The 15,053-nt window shown below is 36.6% G+C and overlaps 1 protein-coding gene across 1 annotated transcript in view; it reads right to left on the bottom strand.

The window, feature by feature from the left end:
- The window catches only part of LOC141440935 (dual 3',5'-cyclic-AMP and -GMP phosphodiesterase 11-like), a 174,281-nt gene extending 159,602 nt beyond the window's left edge, over positions 1-14,679 (bottom strand). Inside the window, exon 1 of the mRNA XM_074105528.1 lies at positions 14,211-14,679. The gene's annotated coding sequence lies outside the window, so the exon portion shown is untranslated. The remainder of the gene's footprint in view (positions 1-14,210) is intronic.
- Between the last annotated feature and the right edge of the window lie 374 nt (positions 14,680-15,053).

Below are 15,053 nucleotides of genomic sequence, written 5' to 3'. Positions count from 1 at the left end.
CTTCTGAACAATCATCTATCAAGCCGCAATTTTCCTCCTGTCAGATTAGGTTCCCATCGATTTTATTCAAGACATCGAAAGAGCAGAAATTTCATAAAAATACCTACTGAAAATTTTAAACAATCAAGAGCGAATATACAAAGAAGTCGAGTCAAGGGGTAGCAAATCAAAACGGAAAGGCAACAAATACAAAATTCGCCCTCGGAGATGCAGCACAAAAATTGCCTATACAAAATACTAACGTCATTAATTCTACCACAAAATTTTACCAATATCAACAATTCGAAAGGACCATCAATCCGATTTAAAATATAGAAAGCAGATCAAAATTAATCGTAATTTTTAATATTTGGTTGCAAAAGTCCCCTAAATATCTCATAAATAATTATGTGGTTGCAAATGTATAACAACGTATCGTTTAGGATTCTAGGGGCTATAGCGCCAGCCGTACCTACAAAAGCATGGTTCAAGCTTATTTATGCGAGTTAGTTGCATGAATCACATACAGCAAACCAAATATGGTACTAGTCTTCGACCCTAGCCCATAAATGCAGCAACGACCAAAGCCGGATCAGCAATATTAATTTGCTGGGAGTAAACTTGAATTAAAGCGGAGAACATGTACCAACTACCGGAAATTCATAAGAAAAACATTACCACTCCTTGCAGTCGGGTAAAAATACAGGACTTTAAGTGCTAGGGTCAGCGGCTAGGGTGAGTAGGTACAGTTGATAATACAAACTATTAAGATTGGTTTTTTGGAATCTTTTTGTATTTTTTATTTCAATTCCAAATTTTTACTTTTACGGTCATCCCGTAAAACCTAAATTGAAAATACAAACTGAAATATAGATGCACAGAAAAAACAGAAAAATAAGACCATCACTGGGAATCGAACCCAGGTCCTCGGTAATCCGTACCGCGTGCTATACCGCTACACCACTGATGGTCAACGGTACCGACACGAATTTCCCTATGCACCTCATATCTCAGCTTGTGTTTCTTGTGTTAATACAAACTATATTAAGGAGTAGCTACACTTGCTATCTACACTTGCTATTCCTATAGTGCAGTTAACATGTCCGTGCACGAAGCATAAGACGGGATAATACTTGTTTTGTCATTTTCAACGTAGCGCACAAAAGTGTAGATTCAAGACAGAACGTCAGATGTTATGGCTGCGATATTGGATGTATGAAACTGACCGTTGGGTGGGGAAAGGGGCAAGGGAGACTAAGGGTGGATGTTCATTCATCTGAAACCTGACGTCACGAGCGAGGTCGTGCCCTCGCCGCGGTTGAAGTCGTCGGGAGAATAAACGACAAAAACTCCAATAATTAAACGAAAGCTTGTTGGCAAGTTTAAAGCGCTAATGCATTTATAATGCGTATTATTGCAAGCTGGAGTCAGCTGGGATTGCGCCAAATTGCACTATAGATTAAATCATTTTCCACAAATAAAAACACGGCTAGTAAAAGCAACCGTTCCTAAAATAAATCTGGCATTATTTCCATATTGTGCCTAGATTAACAGCAATGACAGTTTGTTATATCCCAGAAGATAAAATGTTTAATCTTGACAAGCGCGTTACCAAAATACAGTTAAGTATGTTAGTTCAAAATCTCATTATGTATGTATCTACTAAGAAATATTTTCACGTCATATAGGCGACATTCCAGTCTCTGTTGCACGGAGATATGTGTTTATTACAGTCGGGAATCGAAATTGAAACTCTTGAGAGAATGTATCCCTATCAGTAATAGTGTCGCTTTGACGCGCACGTTCGGATGGTGGAATGCATGGAAACTATTTCTAGCAACAAAATGGCTAATTGGTTTCGTCTCAGTGTCACCCTGTGGAGGAAAATTCAGAATAGGCCATTGAACTATTCTGGCTGGACATGTTTGTTACCACAGAGCTCCGTCATTTATGAACCGATTTGATAATGTTTTTTCTCGTTCATCTAAGAATGCTTTCAATTAAGACCCATAAGCACCAAATCAGGATCTGATGGTTGGACCCTAAGGTAATCGAGAGAACTCTTCAAATATTGTAGGAACTCCTATGGTAATTACGATATATTTAGGAGTAACTCGTGCATTTGCTCTTAGGAAAAAAAAACATCATTCAGTGAAGTGGAACTCATGATGAAGACCAAATTCGACCAATGGAGTGACTACTCAATAACAAGTACTTCACGGGTTGAATTTCAATTACTTTAACGCAGTTGCTAAGCAAAAGGTGACGAGCAGTTGGCATTAAACTATTGTATCTTAAATCTTTTACCCTAAAAAGCGTGAAAAAAAACTTTTATAACAAAAAAAATACTTATAACAAAAAATAGAGCCGACTACAAAAAACCATGAAAATAATTTTCTACCAGTCTGAAGTCGGGTGCCTCAGCACGAGCCAGCAGGAGTGGACCTATAATCGTCTACCTCACCTACAACTATACGAGTAGGTATATTGGGCTTCAATCACTCCTGCTGGCTCGTGCTGAGGCACCGACTTCAGACTGGTAGAAAATTATTTTCATGGTTTTTTGTAGTCGGTTCTATTTTTTGTTATAGTTTTTTTTATGATGCATATAAAGTACCTACTAAATTATAATACTTTTCGCAAAAAAGTTGACGATGAAATTCTGATGGCAATACAGTTGGAAAACATTTGTTAATGGCATTAATAATTATAATGGTATTAAGTAAATAATGATTGAACGGTAAAGAATTAAGACATTAGGGGGGAAATATAACACAGCCATTGATAGAGACCATCGATAATAAAATTGTAGAAGACAATAAACGTAATAAAACGTAGCGATCAATAAGACCACCGGTAGGATAACCGACAGTGGGCCACAACGCACTGATTCAAATGATTCTTCAAAGCTTGCAGTGTTCTAAAGCAGAATTGCTTCTTAATTGAGTCGGTTGTTCGGACAGTAAAGTTGCGTTGGTGACACAATGTTTTGGCCAGGGAGTATCGATAGAATTAATGAGATGTGGACTCACGTGTGGTCCGCCTGTGGCCGCGTTTGCAAACGACCGCCTTATCCTTTCAGGCCATTTTACGGCCGTATTTATGATTTAAGAACAATTGGACGGCCTCAATGACACGGTGCGTGTATTGTTGTGGACGATTTAAAGGAACACACGGTTTGATTCTATGTGAGGAGAGCTTCTCAAACAACACCACAATACTTCTACGGCCTTCTAATAGTTTTTTTTTTCTGTTCTGCACGTTATTTTATTTTAACAACAAAGCGTCATGTATCTTTTTCTTCTGCGGCCAACTACAAAATTCTTTGATTCCCCGTTGCGTTCAGGTCTGTGTAAGCAAATCTATTCGTCATGGAAGTCAAGAAATAACAATCTGTGCGAGTCATGTTTCACTTTGTCCAGATTCGAGATACAGATTTTCTTATGTTTGTGTTGGAGGAAAAAACAAATCTTCCATAGATTACGAGCCCCGAGGCGGATGTTGGATTGCCCCGGCGAAGTGTTGACGGCACCGGCGTCCTTCCTAATCCCACTGGAGATTTAATACCCTAGGCAAATGGACCTGTCATGGAAACGTACAGCGCACTATCCGAGCATCGCCCCCATGTTGATATTCCGTTTGGTATTCTACTCCAACATCCACAAAGACGACGGAACAATATTATACAGAATTAATTCAACTCATTTACAATCATTAGCTATTTCATCACAGACAAATTTGTGATGTTTACATTCAATATTTAGGAACACACGTAACGGAAAGTTTGTATTATTTTTTAATCTAACAATCATCGCACCTCTTATGAATTTAATTAAAACAAGATAAATTAGAACGTTAGACGTAGAAATTTCCATAAATTCTTAAAGCCTACAAATTCGTCGGCTTAACGCATTGAAAATAGCATTAGACTGAGTACGTACTAGCTAAATCGTACCGGCTTTCTTCATTGCAAAATGCTTAACGATAAGAAATGAATCGGTTCGTTCTAACGATGACGAACGGAGGCTTGACGATGCGATAGCGCGAGGTCAAACGACTAATAGCCTTTACAATACAATACCGCCTCAGTCTTTTATGAATATGATTTACCTACTTAGGTACTCAAAGGCGCTGTTTGTGTTTTGGTATATGAAGCGAATAACGTATGTGATCGCCGTTCGTCGTATTTGAAAACTTTTTTAACGATTAACAAAAGAGACGTGCTTCGCAAAGAGGTTAAAGGTCTGGTGGTACTTTTCCTATCAAAACGTCAAATTTCGTTAACTCCAATGTTTTGTGGCGTGCATTTTGTTTTGTGTGTGTGTTTTACTCGCGAGTAGACAGTTGGAATTGGCAATTTTCTAGAATAAATAACACTACTATGTGTTCTTACTGTGCAATACTTTGCAGTGTACCAAAGTATATGGACTCCACGTCACTAAGTAATTTAGGAAAGTACAGTAGATCTTGAGAAAACGGAAACCAACTCATCGCTGTCCCATTATCTATGTAATTAAAATATGAGTCCTTTTATTACTCACAAATGAGTAGATAAATTAATAAAATATTTTGTGTACGGACTTATAGGCACAAATGGTAGTTTCTAGGAAGGATAATTGTTATTCTAAGCAAGAAGTCATCGGAGCGTGCTGGAGGCTATTCACCCATCAATAAATTAAAGGCGCGACTCAATCTCTGTGGCTTTTATTCTTCGTTTTGAGTGAACGACTTTAAACAGCTGTTGTTATTTTATAGCATTAAAAAAATATCTTTTTCACTTTTCATCCTCATAAAGTAAGAGTTTATGCTGGATCTAGGCGACATAAAATGGCTTTTTCATACCTATCCTTCAGAAAAGTAACTTTTTCTCCCTGACGAGAAGGAGCAAAGTTCAACTTTTCTGTTCAAGGCTTTTCTAAGTGTTTTATTGCAAATGGCATTTTTTGAGAGGCCCTCTTGTTCTGAGAGGAGGCCTGTGCCCAGCAGTGGGACGTATATAGGCTGGGATGATGATGATGATGATGGCATTTTTTGAAGTTGATAATTGTAAAGCCACGCCATTTTCTATGCTGGTTGTTCTTTAATAATATTTAGAATTCTTTTTTTTCAAGTTTCTTAATGCTCAGCGTGAAAAGTTGTATGAGCCACGCGGGAGCAAAACTATTTTCATCTTGGGCGTTAACACTTGAATCCCTCATTGCGCTCAAGGTTCTACTTTAGAATTCAATGTACGCCCTCGCCGTAAATAGACCATTTTGCTCCCTTATGACACAAATAACTATTTATGCTCTAGTGCATAGAGTAAAATTTTCGTCTAAGACCAATGCAATCAGGTGTGCCACAAACAAAGAAGTTTCTACATATATTTTTTAATAATTTTAATTATTATAAAACTAAAAACTAAAAAATCATAATTATAATAGTAATGCGTAAACAATAAAAGGTACATAGTAGGTGAACAATTGTTTCCTCTGTTCCAATTTCATTACCTCGCCATTGAAGTGAAAAGCAGAGTGTAAAACTCGAGCATTAAACCCTTCCCCTCGACGTGTCTATCCATAACTATATTAACTGTCATATGTAATAACTTGGTATGAAACGCTCCCAGCCCAGTGCCCCGACTGTTTTTACAAGCTTTTATTTAGTTTCAAGATTGTTTTTTGGAATCTTTTTGTATTTTTTATTTCAATTCCAAATTTTTACTTTTACGGTCATCCCGTAAAACCGTAATTGAAAATACAAACTGAAATATAGATGCACAGAAAAAACAGAAAATTAAGACCATCACTGGAATCGACCCAGGTCCTCGGTAATCACTGGGTTGACCATCAGTGGTGTAGCGGTATAGCACGCGGTACGGATTACCGAGGACCTGGGTTCGATTCCCAGTGATGGTCTTATTTTTCTGTTTCCTGTGCATCTATATTTCAGTTTGTATTTTCAATTTATTTAGTTTCACCTGTACCGTTGTCTGTCTGTCCGTAATCAAATCTTGCAAGTTAAATTCGACCAACTTCCAGTGGTTGGATTGACTTGAAATTTGGTATACTTACGTAAATTGCGTGGCAATACAATAATCTGGTAGTGACATCCTGGTAGTCTAGCCAGGAACGTCCCCACAGGACGAAACTCTTCAACGGTTAATGACATCGACTTGAAATTTGGTAGGTATGCAAATGTAATTTGGGTGACAATACAAGTACAGTCAGCAAAAAAAAAGCTTGTATTAAAAATTAAATTTTTACCAAAAACTTATTTTTTGCTATTTTTCCCGAGGCTTAAATATTCTTGTGTGACTGACTATGCCAGCCTCATTGGTGGACTTAAGCCAATATCATCAAACAGTCAGGGGAGCCCGCTTACCAATATCCTACTGAAACGCTTAGCGCATACGATTAGTCTCCATATAATTAACTAATTATTTACCGCGTGACCACGTTTAGGCCGTCTTGGAGCACGTGCTATAATTTACGTGTGTGCGTTCCGCGTTTGTGTGCTGTTTGTACACGCGGGAAGGGGCGCGGCACACGCAAACTGATAATTATTAGACAGAAGGCAATTAAGAGGCGCCATAGATACGCCTCGGATGATAGCGATAGACTATGGGTACAGGCCGGCGAGACGCGGCTTTGGAGCCGGGAGATGATACATCGTTACGACTTTTCTAGAACATAAAGAGTTAGATTTTGTACTAGTATGCAAATTGTAAAGAGACGAAAACTTTAGCATTATGTCAGTGGAAAACTTACTGGCAGAATATAGATATGTGTAAGAATTGAAACTCAGATTCCGCCATAATGCTTTATTATTAATCTCATCCGTCTCTTTCCTACACACTACGTTACTCCTATAATAGATTAATCTTCCCTTTCATTCATCGCTCAAGCTCACTGTGCATACCTCTCTGTCTTACATCAATTAAACTCACGCATTCTGTCGCTTTCGCACCCATACGTTCCTATTAATTATCACCTTTACATATGCATATTTTTGATGAGTACAAATTTAAGTCATGATTTTTAATTATATCTAATACAATACAATATACTGACCTAGAACTTTTGAATACGGATTAGTTGTCATAACAAGTTATTGTTTGCATTTTAATTCTATATCTCAAAAATATAATTCAATCAATCCCAATACAAATGAGTAAGTTGGGCATAATATGAATGCAAGAGGAATATGGAATATTATCTGTCATATCATAATGCACGCAAGAAACAGCCGTTTTACGAACGGCACAGAATTGATCTAAATATGAACTATCTTTATCTCGATTCTACAGTCAGAGTTCTTATGAGATAACCACTGTTAATAAACAAACGGTTTTCTAGCTGTGGAAAATTTACTATTGTGTATTGTTCAATTATACTAAAGTACAGTAGACAGATGTATAACAGAGTTCTAACGATCAACTTCTCCTGGACTTATTACACGAGCTAGAAAGTAGTGTGTACAAAGCGCTGCGGTTTTTTTTCGGACGAACGCTAGTTTTACCACATTGTGCTCCTCCTGATATAAGGAAGATTTCGCACACTTGGCTTAGTGGTGCGAAAAGTGCGCAAGAGATAATAAGGCTTGCAAACGTCCATCAAGAATGAGTTTACCACAGTCATAGTTTCGTTAGTATTTTAACTAACATATTATAAACTAATCAAAGCCATTCTTGTGGTTTTTCATTTCAGGTGTAGGTAAGTACCTTTTACTTTTTCAGTAGTTAACTATGGGTTTTACTTACTCAGAATCATTAGTACTATTGATTTGAACGAAAAACTTTTTTTTCATACAGTTCATATGGGTCGTCACAAAATGGACACAAAAATTGTATGGAAGATTGTGATTTTCTTCAAAATCAATAAGTAAGAAGAACCCAGAATTACTTACTTATGAAAACAAAAAGTTAAGAGTACTTACACTTAAAATGAAAAAACTCTTCTTATTGATCCCTCAAGGAGTACTGTGACAATCGGCTAGAAACGTCGCATTGCGTGACGTTATGCATTACAACTTACATGATACTGCAGAGTACTATCTCAGTTATTAGATAGAAAACGTTTTCAAGCAGCATGTGCTCTTAAATAAACAGGGGAAAGTTTATTAATCGTACTCTTTACATTTAAAAATGTTTACACAACAATAAATCGTGCTGAAGCATTTCGTATAACTAGAAGTGTTTATTTATTTTATTTATGTTTGGATTATATTGGAAAGAGGTACAACATGTTTTAGTACCTGTGTTTTTGTCCTTTGTGTTCGCTAGCACTTACACATCATGGACGACACAAGTTGAGACTTGATACTCAAGAGACAGCTTCCTAATTATTGGACATTAGACAGAACAGTAGAAATCAATTTAAAAAAAACCGGCCAAGTGCGAGTCGCTCTCGCGCACGAAGAGTTCCGTACCACTATCTTTAAAGTTCCCAATCCGCACTAGGCCCGCGTGGGAACTACGGCCCAAGCCCTCTCATTGTGAGAGAAGGCCTGTGCCCAGCAGTGTGACATTAAAGTTTGTTGTATGGTAGCCCCTTTAAATAACTATTTTATTTTAATTGAATTATTTATATTTAGAGTGATTATACAACTAAAGATTCTGTGAATATTTAAAAGCGTCTACCTGTTGCCGTTGTTAATATCAAGCAAAAACGGCAAAACAATCACGCTTGTAAATATTTATTTTATTCAGTTTTTAGTATTTGTTGTTATAGCGGCCACAGTAATACGTATTCTGTAAAAATTTCAAGTGTTTAACTATTACGACTCAAGAGATAGAGCCCTGTGAAAGACGGATGGACAGACAGACAGACAGACAACGGAGTCTCAGTAATATGGTTCCGTTGGCATCCTTTGTGTACGGAACCCTGAAAAGACACAATTAACAAATCATTTACAGTTTAATGTACAATAGTAGTAAATTATACAATAGCCATCAGAAACCGCTTAAGACTACAGCACGATTGTTTGAATAGAAATTAATATTTGTAGCAATATTTACAGCATAATAAAACTTAATGATCCAGGCAATTAAGCAGACCCAAGTAAAATTGTCTATTTGGTAGTCGCTGCGAATTGATTAAGAATGTTGACTCAAGTCGAATGTATTCATCGTAAATTACCTTATCTATCATTGCCATTATAACTTATAGGGGCTGTTTCACCATCCATTGATTAGTGTTAACTGACGGAGATGATCTCCGTCTATTCGAACAAAACAAATAGAGACGGCATCACATTTAACCGTCAGTTAACACTAATCAATGGATGGTGAAACAGCCCCTTAATCATTACAATTTCGGTGTTGAAGTTAGGATTAAGGAAAATACTATCAAATTCTATCGATGACCTTGAAGGTAAGTTGCATGATGGCATTAAGATAAAGTTAAATTAAAAGGAACGGTCAGAGAAAGAGCGGAAAAAAGGTGAAGGTATATTATATACCTAGCTGGGACGTCTTTTTTAAGGATTTACCATGGATATAGGATTGCCTATGTACCTACATGTTCAGTCACCAACACCAATATTTGGTACAAAAAATCGTGCTTAAGTATCTGATCTGATACGACTTTATTTCTAGGGCTAGTAGGACGTGTTAAATATTTTGTAACGCTCCACTGTGGCAGATATTAATGCAGGTGACTGTACTACTGACTATACTGCGTTCTGTGTACTACATACCTATACATACACCATTAGCTCTACCCACAAGTAAATATATTCATAATTAGATCTTAAGCATAGACACAGAATTGATAAGTACCTATAAGTATTTCTCAAAGCTAAGGTAGAAAAAAGGTTAGCTATAATTGTATGTAGGTATAAATACCTCGCTGGTTTTCCTTAGAATTGGAATAAACGCATTTTTTACATTCGCCTTTAGCTCCACGAACCTTGCCAATTAGATGGCACGTTAGCTCTGTACTCATAAGTAAATTTCCGATATAGTCCTAATTTGTAATGTAACAAAAGGGAAATATGCGTTCTTAGTTTAGCAATAGTTATTTTTGTGATGCGTATATTTTATGTTAATATGTGTCCCTTTTCGTTAACCTTTAAATAAAATTTATTAATAAATAGGCGAGGCCGATTAGGGTGGTGTGCCGATATTTCCAAATATGTTTACACTCAGCTAAGGGTGTTTAACATATACTGGCATTGAATTGATTCTTGAGCATTTGTCATTTAAGAAATATCATTATTTTTATGTCGTAATTTTATTTTACTTCATGAATGACGATTTTAAAACAATTTTTGAACTCCGCCACAACATGTGAAAAAAGTAGATATGTTTAAAAACGCTGTTCCGTCTATTTTGTAATATTTTTCGCGAGCTGCACATCTTTCAAAAATGAACAACGATATGAAATTTGGTACTACCATTTTTTATACAACATTAATAAAGACCACGATAAAGTTTTCGAAAATACCCGGAGGATATTTTGTGGGATCCCGGAATTTAAAATTATTTTAGAGATCCAAGACCTAATTAATGGTTTACGTGAACAAAGCTGCGAGTAAAGCCTGATAATCTATTCGTTATAATAAATCTGTAACTAGTCGGTGTCTGTACATTGAAAACATTTGAGGAAAACCTAACTGGGGTTATTTATTAGGGCAATAGAATCCAAAATATTGATTTTTAAAATTATTGTCTATTTGTCGATTTGTCTGTGTGTTTGCTCACGCTAAAGCCGAGAAACGGCTTAAACTAGAAGAATGCAGTTTTCACTGATGTGCTGGCGTTTCCTTGGATAGTATTTAGTGTTAATTTCATTCGAATTGATTCACAAATAAAAAAGAAAGGTCAATTTAAAGAATTTCACGGAACAGTTTTAGAAGAGTTGCTGTTAGTTTGCCTGAAACTTCGGTTAACTGTGTTTTGGTTACTATAGTACATGTAGTCTGTCCATACGATTTGATTCGTATACCTATAGCATTTGGCCCTATCCGTTCGTTTGTGCGTAGGAGGTATTTTATTCGGAAACTGAGTGCTATTAATTAAATTTTGATAAAAGGTATCTTTTGTAAACAGCTAGGCAGTCAAAAACAACTGGCTGAGATAAATCAAAGTCCACACAGACGTAATCGTGGGCATAACTAGCTCCTATATATTGCTCTCTAACATTCATCTATGTACCTTACGGCACTAGACTGCCTGTTTGGAATAAAACGCGCGGCGCATCAATCATCCATATTACTTACTTTGACACAGCCCCCGTCACGGACGTCAACAAACTATGGAAAAGGTTCACAAATCCGCGCTGTGAACATATTTTTGATGCAAGAAACATGCAGTACATAGACTGATGTCGATGCTCTCTAATATGATATTGGTGTACCTATCAGAATAGCAGATAAAAAAATTCAGGGTAGGTTCCCCAGACTCTCTGTAAATTATTTTAAACATAACGCTCGATTATTTAAATGTTATTCACACTCAAAGACGAGGGTGTCACAGTATTCTAAATTTAGTGAGGACTAAATTTAGAATACTGTGAATAGCCATTTCCGCCATTCCCGGCCATCATTATTTTTGGGGTTTTGTACCTAAAGGATTCCAAGGAAAACCTTAACTTCGCTAGCTGTCCGTCTGTCACAGAGCTATACATATCTTTTGAACTTGAACTGAAGAATTTGAGATTTGCTACACAAAAATAAGTTTTTTGTAAAAAATAATCTTGAATAGGTAGTAGGTACAAACTTTTTTGCTGATTTTACATTTGAACAGGTACAGACAGACAAAGTTACTTTCTTATTTATAATATTAGTACAGATCGTAAGATTTAACCCATACAAATAATAAACGTTCCCTAATTGTTTGCAAGCCAATGATGGATTACTCAATAATGGATTAGAGTAGGCAGACGAAATTAAGTGATCTCAGGCTACCTCCACCATCCAATTGAATTACCCGATTTGACTTTGACTTTGAAAAGACAAGGGTAATCTAAAGGGTTTTCTCGGTCCTTGAGCTTTTACGGGTGGTCTTATTTAGTAATTAAGTGCAACCCTGTAATTAGAATACTGATGGGTTTAATTGTGGTTTTGTTTTTAAGTTTTTTAAAAGTTAAAATATGAAATGGCAGGTTTTGTTCTTACGCATTATACTCGTATACGTATATATTAAAATTTTACGAGCAATCATAATCATATTACGAAAAAATATATTTGAAACAGTTTTGGGTAACTAGAAAATAGCCAAGCGCGAGAGGGACTCACATGTGTACTCTGTGCTTTAAATAAATTATTTGTCTAAAACCAAAGCGATCGGACCCAATAGCCACGAACAATAAAAGTTTATATATATTTTTTAATTCATGTTTTATATTGATATATTAATAAACCTATATACTTCTAATGAAATAAGTTAATACAGAAATAGCAATACATGAAAAATTAAAGATAGTAAATGAACATAGTTGGTAAGTACCTAGCTATAACCATTAAATTTAATTATCAGAAAATAAATGTTTTATTTATTTATTTATTTAAACTATTTCTATTTACGATTGGTTTTTTGGAGTCTTTTTGTATTTTTATTTCAACTCCAAATTTGTTACTTTTACGGGTATCCCGTGAAACCATATCGAAAATACAAACTGAGACATGGATGCACAGAAAAACCAGAAAAAGAGACCAGCGCTGGGAATCGAACCCAGGTCCTCAGTAATCAGTGCTGCGTGTTATAACCCCTACACCACCGCTGGACTGCACCGCTTGTCCTAAAGTCAAAGTCAACCTAAAGGTTTTGATTCTGAAGGGTGAAGCCCGACGAGCTTAATTTGAGTCGTGAGCCGCAAAATGAGTCGACTCATTTTCAGTCGCCGTGTGGCACAAACTGGACTTTTGTATAAAACCGAATGCAGCAGAAATTACGCGACCGAAAATACGCGGCTCACGACTCAAAAAATTACGCTCGTCTGGCTTCACCCTAAGGAGCATCCCACGCATGGGCCCCGCTTTCCTCGGAAATTCTAACACCACATTATTCTACCTACATATGTGACAATAAAATCCAACGCAATATTGATTTTCACACTAAGATTTTTGAATGAAAATACATTTTCAATACCTTTTACTTTTTACTCGGTAAACACTATTGTAAAGTTAGTGAGTGCAACATGCTACTTTGGCAATGAAATTTCGATCCTACGCGTATACGTATTGTAACTAATTTTAATTGCATGTTAATTTTATCATTTTAATTATTTAATTTTACTATTATATTTTTTTAATTCAGGATTATGATTTAATGTAATGAAATGATTATGATTATTTGTTGATTGTGATTTTTAATTTTAATTTTTAACTAAATTGTATGGGTTTAAAAAAAAATCTAAATAAATAAATTTATTATTGTTATTATTATTTACTTACACGGTTGCAACCAACAAACTTTACTTAAGCCCTTAAAAAAATCATGTTAGTTTCAAATTGATAGGTACCACACGTTCCTTAGCTTAGGAAAAGGGTAGTGATCCTCTACTTTTAGTTAGAAGAAGAAGAAGAACTACTCACTTGGGTTCTTTTTCCCTCTTGAGTTAAATAGCATCTTAAAAACGCCAAAAAAAAGATAAATTAATTAATTCACTGATACTAAATTTATTACTTTCACTCCAACAACTGTCTCATTTAAATATTATTTAGGTATTATGTAAGTCTGTCTACTTAGTATCTGTTGCATTGCAAATTGCAATAAGTACCTACTTTGAATTTATATTTCAGCAATATTGATTACCTAGTAATGTCCGTCATAGCCATATTTTATCACCATACAATTAGTTACTTACTTATAGTAAACTGCAGCCAAACAATTTGTAGCTATGCAAAATATACATCCACCTACATACACCCAACCAGTTCATATCATACTGGGACCTACCTACAACACAACTGAGCACAGAACGTTCGGTTGGTAGATTTGTTTGTGTACCTACATGTGTTGGTTGATATTGGTACACACACCGAGAAAAGATGCTTGCACACAGGCACAGCATCGATACGTGTTCTTTGATCACATACTGGTGGCATTTTATTTATCCTCAGTATGTTTGTATTTTTTATAATGATGGCACAGTATTGTAATGACAAACAATATTCTAGTGAAACATTTTCAACTGCTTTTTACAATGAAAAATATGCCTACAGAGAAAGAATGTCATGGATGTTTAAATTAACAGAGCATAATAGATTAAACAAACAGCCAGTATCGTAACCGGGGTCATACTTACAGATAACGTCTCTCAGTCTCAACGCAGGTTAACAACACAAAATATTATCCGTCAACAAAAACACTAGCAAAGTGATTGCAGGCGAGCTGCACACTGCAGCGGGCGTTACACCCGGCTCTGCGGGCTGCGTTTCGAAAACTTCGCGTTGTAGCGTTTAGAGAATACTTATTCAAAAATAGACCGACCGATACGTGTACACGTGCGAAAGTGCGTGTCTAATCGCTTACACAACCTACAGTGCCGCGGCGTACGTAATTCGATACGATAACGGTGCGCAAACTTCGATAACACACAAAAATTGCTTTGAAAAGTTTCCAGTGTACAAAGTTATTGGGATCGCGGTGCGGGCTCTACGCGGCAACAGCGCGGTAACCCCGCGGAGCTCGGAACTCGACTGGCGGCGCCGGGCGCCGTCTGACCGCACTCCGCTGCGCACAGGAACACCCACACACACGCCACGCACACGCACACACACCCGCCCGAACTGATAAACAGCATAAACACCACACACGCTGCAACTGCATATACAAACCCAATAAACTGAGTGCTCGTATACCATGGTGGCAGACGCACTACGCACTCTCCATCAACCGTCAAGTAACTAGGTACGACTATCGCGCCGCGAGTACATACGTCCGAAGACGAGTGTCACACGTTCATAGACACATATCAACAGACGCGATAGGAGACAATCGGACACGAGTATTAATGAATGAATTAATTGAAGACGCTGCAGGAAACCAAACAATTTATGATCCGTAATAAATATTTAGTTGATGCTGTTCTTAATTAAACGTATTCGCAGTTGACAAACAAAACACATGAATCTGAAACAATAATTAT

The sequence above is a fragment of the Choristoneura fumiferana genome, chromosome 23 (assembly GCF_025370935.1).
Source record: "Choristoneura fumiferana chromosome 23, NRCan_CFum_1, whole genome shotgun sequence".
Lineage (NCBI taxonomy): Eukaryota > Metazoa > Arthropoda > Insecta > Lepidoptera > Tortricidae > Choristoneura > Choristoneura fumiferana.
The sequence above is the reverse complement of the archived record's forward strand: the minus strand, read 5'-3'. Positions and strand labels throughout refer to the sequence as shown.